Source organism: Lonchura striata, chromosome W, assembly GCF_050655825.1.
Source record: "Lonchura striata isolate lonStrDom1 chromosome W, ASM5065582v1, whole genome shotgun sequence".
In the NCBI taxonomy this organism is placed as follows: Eukaryota; Metazoa; Chordata; class Aves; order Passeriformes; family Estrildidae; genus Lonchura; species Lonchura striata.
Window position 1 is genome coordinate 19635867 of NC_140743.1, and position 16006 is coordinate 19651872.

At 45.0% G+C, this 16006-nt stretch overlaps 1 pseudogene; it reads right to left on the reverse strand.

Moving 5' to 3' along the window:
* Positions 1-4669: 4669 nt before the first annotated feature.
* Positions 4670-8902, reverse strand: LOC146763143 (uncharacterized; annotated as a pseudogene).
* Between the last annotated feature and the right edge of the window lie 7104 nt (positions 8903-16006).

Sequence of the window (16006 nt, forward strand, 5' to 3'; positions counted from 1 at the left end):
CCCTGATATGACTCGTGTTCTGACACCACCTCCTTGCAGTGAACTCCCCACAGTGTTGTTTTACAACATGGTATTCATCAGTGTTAGAAGGTTCTGGGAGCACAGCAAAGTGTACACAGTAAGCTGCAGGAGAGGAACCCAATAGCTCTAACTCTTGGGGTTCCTGAGCTATCCCGGTGTCTAGGTTCGACAAGACAGGAATCTGCGAAGGAGGGCTAAAGCCTCCTGTGCAGTGGTTGATGAGCTGCAGCTGCAGTGGTGATCTTTTGAAGGGTATAGTTTTCCTCTGAAGATCTGGTGGCAGTGGGGGCGGTCTTCCTCTGCGCCGGGGTTGCCTCCGAGCTCCGCCGCCGCCGCCTCCCCGGCTGTTTCGCTGCGACATCCCGCGAAGATAGAGAGAGAGCTGCTTTTCTCGGAGTCCCGCCCAGAGAGCTGCCTCGTCTCCCCAAAAAGCTACCCCTTTAAACAATAATAGAGTGCTTGGCTTCCCCCTCTGGGTGGGACCCCTCACGGTGTTACACTTACCAGCCCGGCAGTGAGTCAGTCAATAGTGTATAAACAAACCATTGCCTCTACGGGGCAAACCATTGTCTTTGGGAGAGATAACAAAACCTGCCCAACAGGTTTGCCTTCAACAGATGGCAAATAGAATACAAGCTTATCTTACAACCCAGGACACCTGGGCAAACCCCGCAACTACTCCTCTAAGGATTTCAGGATCACCCCAGCTTGCTTCTGATCTTTGTGTTGTCGAGGGGTGTCTGACTCTGGGATTTCATTGGACCTATGTTTGTTCAGGCCTGCTGTAAATTCTCCAGCCTGCCATGTAATTCCTACCAGACAGGTGGACATAGGGTCTTTTGCTGCTGCAGTGGACAAGCAAATGTTTTCCTGCTGTAGTGTCTGTGCCAGGGTCACCCAGACATTTTGACGTGGCTGAGGGACGATCCATGCAGCTGCCTGATTGTTCAGCATTAGCAGGATGACAACTTGGATGAGGTTCATCACAGGGTTGAGTGGGAGGTAGGTTTTCTCTAAAAGAGAAAAACAAACATTTTAAGAACATATTAAAATTTCTGTTTCTGACAGAAGGAAGTCACACTTGGGAACATTCTTCTTCTTCTATCTGGCGGCGTCTTCTCTTTGCAGCATCCACTACTTGCTTCCTGTCCCCTTTTGTCTGACTTGGATTTTTGGGGACAAAAGGTTTCACCCACTTCTGGGGAATCCACCAAGGGCCTGAGGGAGTAGCTACACACGCATAGCCACAACCCCAGGTCACGAGCTCATAGGGACCCTTGGTTTCCCAAGTTTCTGGGTCCCTAATAAAGACTGGGGGATGCTGAGACAATTTGAACTGCTTGCCACTGTTAAAGTGACGTACAACAGGTGGACCTGTTTTCAAATGAGCAGTTCAGAAAATTGATGCTAAACATGGCTTTACAGAGCCTCTCTTGTGGAGACATCCACAGAGCTGAGCTGTTTTGTTTTTTCAGTACCTGTTTGAGCGACTGGTGTGCACGCTTGACTACAGCTTGAGCTATGGGGGAGTGAGCAATGCCAGTTTTATGTTCCACTCCCCACTGCTGGAGAAAATCCAGAAATTCCTTGGATAATACGCTGGGCCATTGTCTGTTTTTATCGTTTTTGGAACCCCCAATACTCAAAATGCTTGCACTAGGTGTTGTTTGACATGTGTAGCCCTTTGTCTTATATGAGCAGAGGCATACACTGCACCTGAGAATGTGTCCACGCTTACATGAACGCATTCAAGGCGACCAAAACTTTGCATGTGTGTGATGTCTGTCTGACATACCTCACAGCTACTGAGGCCTCTGGGGTTTACTCCCATGCCCAACGATGGCACGGCTTGGAGCTGGCAATTAGGACAGTTGGTCACAATGGCTTGAGCCTCACTCCGTGTTATCTGGAACTGTTGAATCAAACCTGGCACATTCTGATAGTAGTGCTGGTGACTCAGCTTTGCCTGTTGGAAAACATTGGGGAGGCGTGCTTTTTCGACTGGTGCAGCAAGGGAGTCTGCTTTGCGATTACCTTCTGCAATCTCACCTGGTAAATCAGTGTGTGACCTCACATGCATCACAAAGAATGGATGCTCTCGGTGAGAGATTAAATAAATCAGCCTTGAAAGCAACCTGAAGAGATGTTCATTTTCTATTTCTTTGAGCACAGCCTGCTCTGCCCTGGACACTACTCCTGCCACATAGGCAGAGTCTGTCACCAAGTTGATTGGCTCAGAAAACTTCTCAAAAGCTCTCACCACTGCAGCCAGTTCAGCCACCTGGGGGGATCCCTCCACAAGCTCAACATCAGCTTATCAATGCTGAGTCTGTGGATTTCTCCAAGTCATCACCGACTTGTGGGAAGCCCCAGATGCATCCGTGAACACTGAGAGAGACTTGAGTGCCCTCCGGCTCCTTTTCTCTTGAGGAATAAGGTGGAATTTCTCATTGAACAACTTGTGAGATGGGGCATGGACTGATATTTGTCCCCTGTAGTTGTCCAGAGATAACTGGAGACTGGCATTGTTCTGGAGCAAATGCTCAAACATCCCTTTAGTCAATCTCTCAGGAGAGTTCCTTCCCTCCTCAGAAAGCCTGACTGGGAGGTGAATACATGCAAAGTCACACCCTGCTAATTCACACAACCTCACCCTGGCCTTCTGAATCAGCTTTGCTATCAGCTCTTGTGGCCTAGTGATGGTTTTGGATCTTTGGAGCGATAGGAAAACCCATTCTATGATTAAGAGTGGATCTTTCTGCCCCTCGATCCATTGGAAAATCAACCCATGCAGGTGTGGCAGCTTTCCTAGAACAATGAACTGGAAAGGCACGCTTGTGTCACACCGATGTGCCTGCCTTTCTGACAAGGCCTTCTGTACCTTTTCGATTGCTGTCTTTGCCTCTGGGGTCAGTTCCCTGGGGGAGGGCAGCTCCCTCTCCCCCTTCAATAATTTGAAGAGAGGTTCTAGGTCTTCATTTGTGAGGCCTAGCCAGGGTCTTACCCAATTCAAAGATCCACACAGCGAGTGGAGGTCTGCTAGTGTTCTGGAGTTGCAATTGATCTCCAATTTTTATGGGACAATGGTCCTTGCAGAGATTTCCAGGCCCAGGTATCTCCAAGGTGGCAGTCTTTGAACTTTGTTTTTCTGCAATTGGAATCCAACAGAGGTTAAAACTTCAACCACTAGGTCAAGCGTGTATTGGAGTATAGAGTCATTGGGAGCACACACAAGCACATCATCCATGTAGTGAAGGATGATGGCATCCTTTCTCTCTGCACGTACTGGAGACAGTAATGCTGCTACATACTGTTGGCATATGAAAGGACTGGATTTTAAGCCTTCGGCAAAACTCTCCAGTGATAGCGTTTCATTGGGGCTTCCCGATTGATGGTGGGAAATGAGAATGCAAACCTTGGGGCATCTTCAGGGTGCAATGGAATTTGGAAGAAACAGGCCTTTATATTTAATACAGCTAATTTCCAATCTCAAGGGAGGATGGCTGGACTAGGCATGCCTGGTTGGAGAGGTCCCATGTCCTCTACAATTTTGTTTATTTCTCTGAGATCGTGGAGCAATCTCCACTTGTCTTTCCCAGGCTTCTTTATTACAAAGACTGGGAAATTCCAGGCACTGTCTGTCTCTTGCAGGTGCCCTTGAGCTAACTGGTCCTTCACAAGTTTTTCAAGCCCCTCGAGTTTCTCACTACTCAAAGGCCACTGTGCTACCCACTTTGGGGTGTTATCCAACCACTTTAGCTTGTGGGTAGTGCGCCCCACAGTGGCTACTTCCAAAAATCCTGGGGTGTCTTAGGAATGACCAGCTGGACTCCCCAATGGGACATGGTGTCTCTCCCCCACAGAGGAGCCTTGTAGTCTGCCACAAATGGGCGAACACTTGCCAATTTTCCATCAGGTCCCTCAATTTGCACAACATTTTTTGAAATTTTTGCCAATGTGGTTCCTCCTATACCCTGAAGTTTTCCTGCCACAGGTTGCAATTCCCAGTGGGGTGGCCACATGGTTTTAGGTATTACCGTGATGTCTGCACCTGTGTCCAGAACCCCTTCCACCTGAAGGTGTTCTGACCCATGTGCTAGGTTGCATGCCATCGAGGGTCTATCCTCTCCTGCTACCTCTGCCCGGTAGACTTCTGGTGATTTTCCTTCTACTGTTATTTCTACTGGGATGGGGATGGCTTGTGCCAGAATTTGCCCCTTTTCTAAATAAAACAGAGGGTGTGCACATCGTGCCAACAGCATAAGACAGGATATTTTTCCTTTAGTGGTCATGGGAACTATTTCAATCTCTGGAGGTGTGTATGCTGTGTCCCCAGTAACAAAATATTCACTGTCCAGTTCCATATCGTACACCTGCCGGTCTTGTGGGCTGTGTGACAGGTCCACTATAATAACTTTCCAATCAGTGGATCTGAAATGAAATCCTTTGGTAGTCACTAGGCGAGGTCGGCCTAATGGCTGCCAAACTTTGTTAGTTGTACATTTTACATTTTTATTTTTCTCTTCCCCCTCACCATAAGTCCCACCCTCCCCCTTATTTGTTAAGAGAGAAGGATTTTCCCGTGTGGGTCCCGCTATATTTATGTCTTTGCGCGTTGTTGGTTTAGCAGGAGGTCCGCGCTGGGAAATCAGTTTTTTTGTTTGTTGATCTGTCTCTGCTGCTGGTTTTGAGGACAGTTTTGGGCAAAGTGTCCTGGTTTCTTGTAGCACAGGCAGATGATGTGCTGCAGCTGTTGTGATGACATGGGCTGTCTCCTTGGACGTGGAGTGGCAGTGGCAACAGGCTGTAGCTCTGCAGGTGTTGTATGGCTGTCAGGGGTATGGAGCAGCTCTGCTCTGCTGGTGCAGGCATCAATCATCTGAGCAAGACTAGGTGCTGGGTTGAGAGGAAGACTGAGAAGAATTCTGCGACAGATCTCGTTTGCATTCCTCTGAGCCATTTCTTTAATCAGCTCTGCTTGTACTCTAGTGTCTTGCACCTGTCTTTCCACCTGGGATCTTAAACGATCGACAAACTGTAAAAAACTCTCAGAAGGAAGCTGTTTAATGTTAATATAGCTGCACTTTGACTCAGTTATTGGTAACTGGTACAATGTCTTTTCTGCAGCATTACAGATTTTTTCCAAAACCGATCTAGATAACAGTCTGGTTTGTTTTTCTGGGCATTGTATGTGTCCTGTACCACATAAATGATGCATTGTAATAGGATTCTTATCACTGTCTATGGCCTCAGTGGGTGTCTGTTGAATTTCTTGTAAAACTACTGTCAAAGCTAACTTCCACTTACTTTCCCATATCTCATATTCAGAAGGTGTTAGTAAACATTTAAATAAATCAGTTGTATCTTTAGGTACCATTTCATTTGAATTGAATGTTGCCCTTATCATCCCTTTAAAAATCTCACTGGACCTTCCAAACTCTCTCTGTATTTTACAGATCTCTGTTTTGTCCCTATATGGTAATGGTTGGTATGTTCTGGTACCGTTTCTCCTTCCTAAATAAACAACCGGTGCTGTAGATGGTATAGGGTCCTCGGCACAGGCAGGGTTCTGTCCGCTCGCCACTTCCTGGTTCCCGGTGAGAGGCAACCCGCTCCCCTTTTCTCGGGGTGCCAGCGCTGTGGTGGAAATCCCGGCCCCGCCCATGCTGTGAGCTGCTGAGATGCTCTGACTTCCCCCTGCCTCGCTGTGCTCAGTGCCGGGGCTGGGAGCAGTGCAAGGGCCGGCACCGCCCCCGTTCCCAGGGCAATGCGGGGGCTGGCTCTGATAAGGAGGGTGTGGGGGGGCTGTGGGAGATCAGAATGGGTTGGAGGAAGAGCGGGTGGGTGGGGGCAGGAAAGGATTGTGAGGGGAAGGGGGAGGGGTGGGGGTTGGGATTGGAGCACATGGCTACATTGCCGCGTGTGTTTCAGAGGCATTGCAGGGTGCTGTGGGGAGAAATCATCGCTTTCGGAGAAGTCCGGACTATATTTCTCAGAAGAACCACGTGTTAGAGGAAGATACAGGGTGGCAGAAGGGGTACTGGGGCTGGGATACTGAGGGGGTGGGTAGGTGGGGGAAAGGGGATTATTCGGACTGTGATCCTGTGTCTGTATGCTCTTTTCTGCTTCTAAAATCTTTTTTCGGGCTTGTAAAAATATCGGAATAAATCGAGAATCTTTATGTTCACCATTTTCGACTTTTAAAGTTAATATCTGTCCAATTTTGCCCCAAAAAGGAAGCGAATTCAGTTCTTGTACAGTAACATTTGGTATTTCTGCTAGCAGCTAGCATGCAAAATGCTGGAGGAGCTTATCTGAAATCGACACATTGTTTAAAATATTACTGTTGTTATAAATGAGAATTTATTCAGCCAGATTAAAAAATAAAAATCATTTTATTTGTAGTCAGAGTCTATCTAGTTAGCCACACGGAAAGGACAGAGCCGAGCCCGGGGTCGACCCTGGGTGTGCAACAAGGAGTCAGCCTCAGCAGAGGTTTTCTCCTATGCCCACAACTCCATCCTGGCACAGGCGGTTTTTATAGGGAAAATTCTGCCTGAGGCCAAGGTTTTAGCAATCAGTCCTTTCTTCTATTCGGAGTCCATATGTTAATAAAGATTTCTTTTTGGTGATGAGGAGAAATAATTCAATGTCCGGAGTAGTTGAATTCTTGATGAGAGTTTACGGGAAGGCTGCATTCACATGGATCTGTCTGAGGATTTCCATGATATCCATCTTGGACGATCAGCACTGATGATCGTGATGATTAACACCTGGAGCCCAGACATGGCCCATCTCCTGGCCAAGCCACATCCTTTTGCTTGTAAATCAGTTTCTAATATACATCCAGTCTTGCCTGTAAAGGGGGGGGGGGGGGGAACTAATACGATGGGCATGATTTAACAAATATCCAATATTACATATTTCATACGAGGAATGGCGCGAATTATATTTATTACACATAACACTGTGAAAAACTGCATTGACTTGTTTGTTCATCAAAAGTATGAAATTAGGATAAAAGGGTGGGGGGGGGGGTCTGGGCATGGAATTTGCAGGCTTGGGCAAGGCTGGTAACCGCAAACAAAGATTGTGAAAGATCTTGCAGGACTGGCTGGAACTGATAACCGCAGCGGAAGGAGAGCCATCACCCCCACTTGTGAAACCAATTGTTGCTGGATAAAAAGGGACTGAAGAGAAGGAAGGTTGTCAGCTTTTGGTGGAGCCAAACTCCCCAGCTGCACCCAGCGCTGTTTGCTTGCTATCGCTTGCTGTAATTAATAAAATTATTAATTGATCTTAAAAGGCTGAATCAAATTATTTGCCTCAATTTATAACAAATTTGGTGCCGTGACTCGGATCGGAACACCTGGAGACGGGGCCTCGCTAAGGAGGCGCCTCACTGCCTTTGCTTTAACAGTGGCTTTACGGGGACACTCCTCCCCGGACTCCAACCGATGAACCTAAAATCTGATAGCAAGCAAAGAACTGCCGGCGACGCCCTTAATCTTTGTGCACGAAGCCCCGGGCGAACACACCGGATGGTGTAAGTATTTTGCGAAGGACCTGGTGTGCGGAGGAGGCCTGTTCTGGGAGAACGGGACCGTCTGGTCGGGGGTGGGGATCCTGGACTGTGACGAGTGTGGTGTATGAGAGGGGAGCCAGCAGCTCAGACTCCCCAAGCAAGTGCGGACCTCATAGTAGTGCGGTTCCCATATCTGGCGACGGACTGGGCCACGAATTGAGGGAAGCAAGTGTGTGTGTGTTAGAAGGCACTCCAGAAGATGGGTCAGAGGAAAAGCAAGCCTGCTGAACCCATGGGTGGGGGAATCCCTGTAAAACTTCCCCATATTTCAGAGGATAGTCCATTAGACTTAATGATTAAATATTGGAATGCCTTTCCTTCTAGGAAGGGAAAAGATAAAGTAAAAATGGCTCATTACTGCATGGAAGTTTTTGGGGGGAAACAAATAAGAGGAGATGCAATCCATGTTAGGGATTTTGTTTTCTGCAGAAGAAAGAAGAATGATTAGTGTCCTGGGTTGTAAGATAAGCTTGTATTCTATTTGCCATCTGTTGGAGGTTGGGCAGGTTTGTTATCTCTCCCAAGAACAATGGTTTGCTCCAAAGAGGTAATGGTTTGTTAATGGGCCATTGACTGACTCACTGCAGGGCTGGTAAGGTAACACCATCCCATTGTGAGATGCTCCACCCAGAGGGGGAAGCCAAGCACTCTTTTATTGGATAAAAGGGGTACCTTTTGGGGGACAGAGCAGCTCTCTCTTTGCGGGATTTCCCAGAGAAGCAGCTCCTTCGGCGGGATTCCCAGAGAAGCGGCTGGAGCGCGGTGAGGTGGCGTCAGCGGAGCTCGGAGGCAACCCCGGTGCAGAGGAAGACCGGCCCCACTGCCACCAGATCTTCAGAGAAAAACTATACCCTTCTAAAGATCACCACTTCAGCTGCAATTCATCAGCCACTGCAAGAGGAGCAGCTATCATTTCAACCGGACTGCTACCAACACCCCGAATCCTCAGGTTGTGGACTTTATCACTAGTTTTGTTTGTACTGATTGCATTTGCCTTTTTAAATTGTTATCTAGTTTTCTCCTAGTAAAGAATTGTTACTCCCATTCCCATATCTTTGCCTGACAGCCTTTTAATTTAAAAATCCTAGTAATTCGGAGGGAGGGGGTTTACCTTCTCCATTGCACAGGAGGCTTTTTGACCTCCTTCACAGACTCCTGTCTTGTCAAATCAAGACAATTAGGAAAACGGGCATGAGAATCTGGGATGATGAACATCAACAGGGACCATTAGCAGATACTAAATGGCCCCTATAGAATCCCCAGTGGAATAATCCAGACCCGTTACACCGTACCCATATGGGCGATTTGCGAAATATAATAATACAGGGAATAAGGAAGGCTGTCCCTCGTGGACAGAATGTACAAAAGGCATTCAAGTAACAACAAAAGAAGGATGAAGATCCAACTGAGTGGTTGGAGAGGCTGAGAAAAGCCTTTCAGTTATATTCAGGAGTGGACCCTAACACTCCTGAAGGAGAGACACTGTTGAAAGTTCATTTTGTGGTAAACTCGTGGGTGGATATTTGAAAGAAGTTGGAAAAGTTAGAAGGGTGGCAAGCAAGGGGGCTGGATGAGTTACTGCGGGAGGCTCAGAAGATTTATGTTAGGAGGGAGGATGAGAACTAGAAGAAGCAATCTAAGATTATGTTAGCAGCTGTAAGGGAAGGACAGAGGCAATCTCCGCAAAGAAGGGGTGGTGGTCACCCAGGAGGTTTGAGGGGAGCTGGTCGACAGGTGCATGAAGGAAGACAAGGTGGAGGAGATAGGATTGTTTGCTTTTACTGTGGGAAAAAGGGACATATGAAGCGGGAATGCCGACAAAGGATGGCTGATGAAGAGCAGTTTAAAGAAGATTAGGGGTGTCAGGGGCTCTATCTGCTGGGGACAAGAGAAAGAACAGAGCCCCTGGTAAAATTAAAAATAAGTCCCCAGCAGCAAGAATATGAGTTCCTTGTGGACTCAGGGGCGGAAAGATCAACCGTCCAGACCCTTCCCCAAGGGTGTAAGATTTCATCTGAAATAATACAGGTGATTAGAGCCAAAGGGGAACCCTTTGGAGTACCTATAATCAAGGATGTACTCTTAAAAAGTAACACCAAATTAGGAATTGGGTAGTTTTTATTAGTTTCAGAAGCAGATTATAATTTACTGGGAAGGGATTTGATGATTGAATTGGGAATAGGGATAGAGATTAATAAGGGAGAACTGACAGTAAAATTGTGTCTTCTCCGGGCTGAAGTTGAGAAAAAGATTAATCCAGAGGTTTGGTACACCCCTGATAGTGTAGGAAAGTTGAATATTGAACCCTTTGAAGTAACTATTAGGAACCCGGAGATACCTGTCAGAATTAGGCAATATCCTATATCTAAGGAGGGGAGTCAAGGACTGAAACCAGAAATAGAAAGGCTTTAAAAAAAAAAAAAAAAAAAAAAAAGACTTTTAGAACTATGTATGTCCCCTTTTAATACCCCCATTTTACAATGGATCGAAAATTTTAGTAGAAAAGTTAAATTTTTATATGAAAAATTAACTAATGATGGGTTATTGAAATGGAGCACCAATGATGAAGATCAATTAGAGGCATTAAAAACTGAACTAGTCAATGCTCCAGTCCTTAGCATTCCAGATTTGACGAGATCATTTTACTTATTTATTAATGTAAATGAAGGAGTAGCATATAGTGTATTAGCTCGGAATTGGGATGGAAAAACAAACAAACAAACAAACAAAAAAAAAAAACAAAACAAGCTTACAGGCGATAGTGGGTGCTGGTCTCCTGGTAGAGGAAGCTGGGAAGATAACCTTTAGAAGTGAGCTAAAAATCTTATCTCCCTATAACATTCATGGAGTTTTGCAACAGAAGGCCGACAAATAGATAACGGATGCCAGATTCCTAAAGTATGAAGGCATCCTAGTCTCCTCTCCCAAGTTAAAAAACAATGGGCCTGAAAAACCCAGCCCAGTTTTTTTTTTTTTTTAATATAAAGAACCAATTACAGAACTAACACGATTACCTCTAACAGATAGAGGAACAAACAAAAATAAGGCCAGATCTTGAGAAAGAAAAACTAAAAGAAGGGGCTCAATTATATGTAGATAAGTTCTCTCAAGTTCTGAAAAAAAAAAAAAAAAAAAAGAGAGAGAAAGAAAAGCAGGGTATGCTATAATAGATGAGAAAACATTTAAGACAGTAGAATCTAGTCCCCTTAGCCCCAGCTGGTCAGCCCAAGCATGCAAATTATATGCTGTGCTTAAAGCTCTAAATTTATTGAAAGGAAAAAGTGGGACTATTTTTACTAATTCTAAATATGCCTATAAAGTAGTTCATACTTTTAGTAAAATCTGAGAAGAAAGAAGACCACAAGAACTGCGATACAGACAGCCGAGAAAGAGTGGACATATGCCAGTCGAGTTAAAAGTCCGGCCACCACGGATGACCAGTAAAAAGTAGACAGGCAGCCTAGGAATTTGAAGGTTACCATTAAGAAAAATCTATGAACTCTGTGTGCATCATTTAAGTCGATCGCAAAAGAACAAAAAGGGATATAATTACCTACTTATTAGTAATTATTTAGTAGTTTATAATAAGGTAGATTATAATTATTATCCTTTTGTATGTGTTAGTAATTATTTTAATGATTATTTGATAATTTGTAATAAGGTAGATTGTGATTGTTGTCCTTTTAAGTGCTTTACATGTAAAATTTGCCAAGAACGGTGGCAGGTCCATTGCCAAGGGGGGAAGCCGCCAACTGGGGTCTGAACAGAAATTGTGTTAAAATCAAGAAAATTGAAAAATCAGTAGATTTGTTTGGAGTCTGAAGACTAATAAAAAAATATACACCAAAGGAGTGCATCAGGAAACTTTCGTTTCCATATTAACAAACCCACTCCATTTATTGCCCAAATTCTAAAAAGGTGTTGTCAGAGGGAACTAAAGGGGGTCCCGTACGACCCACCCCCGGTCAAAGATAAAAATAGGGAACAGTACGAAGCTAGGCGGGAGCAGGGGAAAGGACGCCTAGGCAAGTACCGCTGCTGCCAAGAAGATAATTTACCTCACGGCTCGAAGCACCGGAGTTGGCGAGCGAGGCAGAGGGGAAAAAGCCAGGTTCACACACACACCCCCCCCCCCCCCCCCCCCCCCAGATAGAATAATCCTGAAATGCTCCAACTATTGCCAACTGAGTACTAGGCTCCCCCAGACGACCGGTCTGATTGCCTCTGAAACACCAGAAAGGCAACAAACCCAAGAGGGGAAAAAAAGATATCATGCAATAAAAACAAGGTCAGGACCCCACCCTTATTGGCAAATTATTAATATGTTAATGCTTTGTAATGTATACCAAAGAGAGGGTTCCCCAGCTTTGCACCAACCCTTTAAGTAGACAATAACTGGAGTAAATAGTAGAGTAATTCAGAGTCAGATAACATCCAGACCCCCTAGTTTTACCCACGGTTATGCAAACTAGCCCCTGTAGAGCCCTGTTTTAATAACGTAAGATTTTATATGTGTCCAGCATCAAACCAAGGGAAAGGGTATTGCAATTACCCTAGGGAATATTTCTGTAAGTACTGAGAGTGTAAAACAATAGCCTCAGACTGGCAAACAGCAGGAGATAAAATTAGAATAGTAAAAAGAAAATTGAAGGCAGCACACCTGATGCTGATCAAAGCCAAATATGAAACTCTCCCTAGAAATCCTGAAATAGGAGAGACTTTGATTCTAGCCCACCAAGAAGAAAAACGATTTGATGAACAAAATGATAAAAGAGAAAATGGGCAAATGTGAAAAACTGCATTGACTTGTTTGTTCATCAAAAGTATGAAATTAGGATAAAAGGGTGGGGGGGGGGGGTCGGGGCATGGAATTTGCAGGCTTGGGCAAGGCTGGTAACCGCAAACAAAGATTGTGAAAGATCTTGCAGGGCTGGCTGGAAATGATAACTGCAGCGGAAGGAGAGCCATCACCCCCACTTGTGAAACCAATTGTTGCTGGATAAAAAGGGACTGAAGAGAAGGAAGGTTGTCAGCTTTTGGCGGAGCCAGACTCCCCAGCTGCACCCAGCGCTGTTTGCTTGCTATCGCTTGCTGTAATTAATAAAATTATTAATTGATCTTAAAAGGCTGAATCAAATTATTCGCCTCAATTTATAACAATTACTAAGATGTTTTAGTGTGCTCTTTTTTTCCATCGATACTTTTGCACCCATTATTTTAATTGTATCGCTGGTCTCTTCTCCACCAGACTTTGTAGCACAGTACGAATTGTTTGAATTTCTGCCGTAGCACCGGTTCCAAATGGAGGGGGGGGGCGGGGGGATGGGCGCTTGTCCCGCCGCAGCTGGAGCAGCTTCTGCTCTCGGACAGGGGGGGTTTCTCCCGCCGCTGTGCTGAGCTGCTGACTCCCTCTTGTCACTGCACCCCTGGGGGAACGTGGGTCTAGCCCACCGGTTCCACGCTGGCCTGCGAAGGGTTCCTGGCTCACCCCCGCATGCAGCTCCCCGCAGTCCCTATGATAACTCCTCCCAGCCAGACGCGATCCTGAGTGTCGCGATCGGAGGACTTACCACGCCTGTGAACTGTGGGGGTTTGTCTGTGAACTCGTCTGGGGTCCCTCTCCGGCTGGCCTCCCTGGGGTATGCAGGCGAGGTCCCCGACCTTTCCCTGTCACTCAAAGCCTTTAAAGGCAGCTAGAGTAATAGGGCAGTTGACTGTCCCAAAAAGCTACCGAGGTCCTATGAAATAGTACCTCCAGCTTCTTCGTGGGCTTAAGGCAGCACACGTTGGGCGCCAACTGATGTTCCCCCCACCCTGCACAGCCCCTCAAAATATCCTAGGCTAGCTCAGAGGTAAGCAGTCTGTGAAGGGGAGGGATATCAGGAGATGGCAAAGATTTCCAAAAGAGGCTCTTACCCCAGTATATGTTGGTTCGGATATCTTTATTCTGTGGTGTCGAAGTGGAGAGCGGGGCAAAAAGAGAACGAACAGGAAATGTCAAGGTTCTATATAGACTATGGACAGGGTGGGCTTCTCTGGCTCTCCGCCAACCCCATTGCAGCAGGAAGGAGGGGTCTGGGGATATCTTGATCAGAGTCACAGGGTCCCGGTGAAGGGGAAATAGAGTGCCCATGAGCTCACTGTAACACATGAGCCCTTTCAATGATCGCTTGGCCCGTGGGAACATGTGGAATACCTGTTGAATGCTCAATGCCCCAAGCACGAAAGAATGCTTGCGTTTTCTGCGAAGCATATGCTGGGCCATTATCTGTTTTTATATTACATGGAAAACCTAGGATAGAAAAGGCATGATAAAAATTACGAATAGCATTGCGAGATTTTTCTCCTGTGAGTGCTGAAGCAACCATGACATGAGAAAAGGTATCTACTGTAACATGAACATGCTTAAAGCGACCAAATTCCAGCATTTTTGTCACATCTGTTTGCCATTCCTCTAAAGCAGATAAACCCTTACAGTTGGTACCATAATACTGAGAAACATGAGTCATGTGACAGTCGGGGCAAGAAGAAAGGATTGATTTTGTTTCACCAGGAGACAAATTGCTGCTGTAAAGCTTGAGCACTCTGATGAAAAAATTGATGAGACAAAACTGCCTGCTGCAACATATTAGGTACAGTTTTGATTGCAGCAGCAGCTACTAGGGAATCTACATAAGTATTACCTTCAACAAAAAAAACAGGTAATGATGTGTGGCTACAAATATGTATAATAAAATAAGGATGTTTTCGAGCCCAAATAACTGTCCATAACTTCACTAACATGGTAAATAAGGGTTTCTCTTGAACATTGTACAACACTGCTTGAACTAGATGTTTAACTAAACAACATAAATGGAATCAGTAACTACATTTACAGAATCAGAAAATAAAGAAAAAGCCAATAGAACAGCATAAAGTTCAACCAATTGAGGAGATCCTTGTTGAATCATTGTCTCATATTCCCAGTGATCATCCTTTTTTCAGGCCACAGCTGCTTTTCCAGTTCTCCCTGATCCATCTGTAAAAACTGTTATACATCCACTGGAACAGGAGAACAAATTTGCTTCCTTTCAAAAGGAATCTCCTTGGTCAGTTTTAAAACAGGATGAGAAGGCAAATGGTATTTTATTTGGCCTGTAAAACCAGATAAGGCAAATTGCAACTCATGATTATTTTGAAAGCACCATTCAAAATACCACTGTTTTACAGGTATCACAATGGTCACAGGGTCGTATCCCAGAATCTCATGACAACGTCTGCGACCTTTGATGATAATATCTGCAAAAAGCTCATAAAGTCCTTGCCGCTGCCCGAATGCTGGAAAAGAATGGAGACTCGGACAACTATTCATTATGAATAGGAACCAGAGCTCACTTTATTCATTTTCAGCTTCTACTTTTATACAGTTTCTACCCTTAGCTCCAAGCGATAAGCATTGTTTTCATTGGTTTCTTGCCTTGCGGTTACATCATAAGCATGCAGTGATTGGTTACATACCTTAAAGCTAAATATACCATATAGTTTCCTTCCTTATCTGATAACCTCATAGCCAGATGTCCATAGCCTTTGTTCTTAACCAGGAAGCATATCCTTTATGACTCTGTTTACCAGGAAGCATATCCTTTAAGACTCTGTTTACCATCTAGCTCTCATGCCAAGGACAGAATAATCTTGACTCTTTGTTTCAGGGAAATCGTCTATAGGTGGCCTGAAGAGTAATAGCCCCCACCAATCCCCCAACATCTCCCCCTCTTATTTCAAAGACAGAATCTGTCATTTTATGTATCTGTCCTGACAAACATTGTAGGATACATGGTCCCATAACCAATACAACTATGATTATTAAAACAACTACCAAGCACGTTTTTATAATTTCTTTTACCCATGCAGAAATGCCCCAAGACATAAGCCAATCATCAAAAGGATTGTGTCTGACGGTAATATTTTTTGTATGATCTTGTAACCATTGCAATTGTTTATGAATAGAATCGCTGTAATCTGACAAATTAAAACAACACATTCCATTGAAATCCTCACAGCCCTTTCCTTGGGCTAGCAAAAGGAAATCAGTGGTGGCTCTATTTTGAAGGACGGCCTATCTAAGACTGTTCATATCTTGGGCCATTTGACTAATTATCATGGTAGTCACATTAGCTTGTTTGGCAGTCCAACACGCTAATAGTTGTATTTCTTTTAGAGATTCTGCAGTTCCAATGGCAGGTATCAGGGATCCAAAAAATCGGGCAGTGACACTCCAAAATTCTACCTCGTCCTGACAGTCAGGGTTTAGGTTATCAATGCTTCTCTTTTCGCGATGGAAATGATTCAGAGATTGAAGGAAAGTTATGTTTGGAGTAAGTAAGGTAAAGGAACCTAAATAGCAGGGTCCACCATAAACAC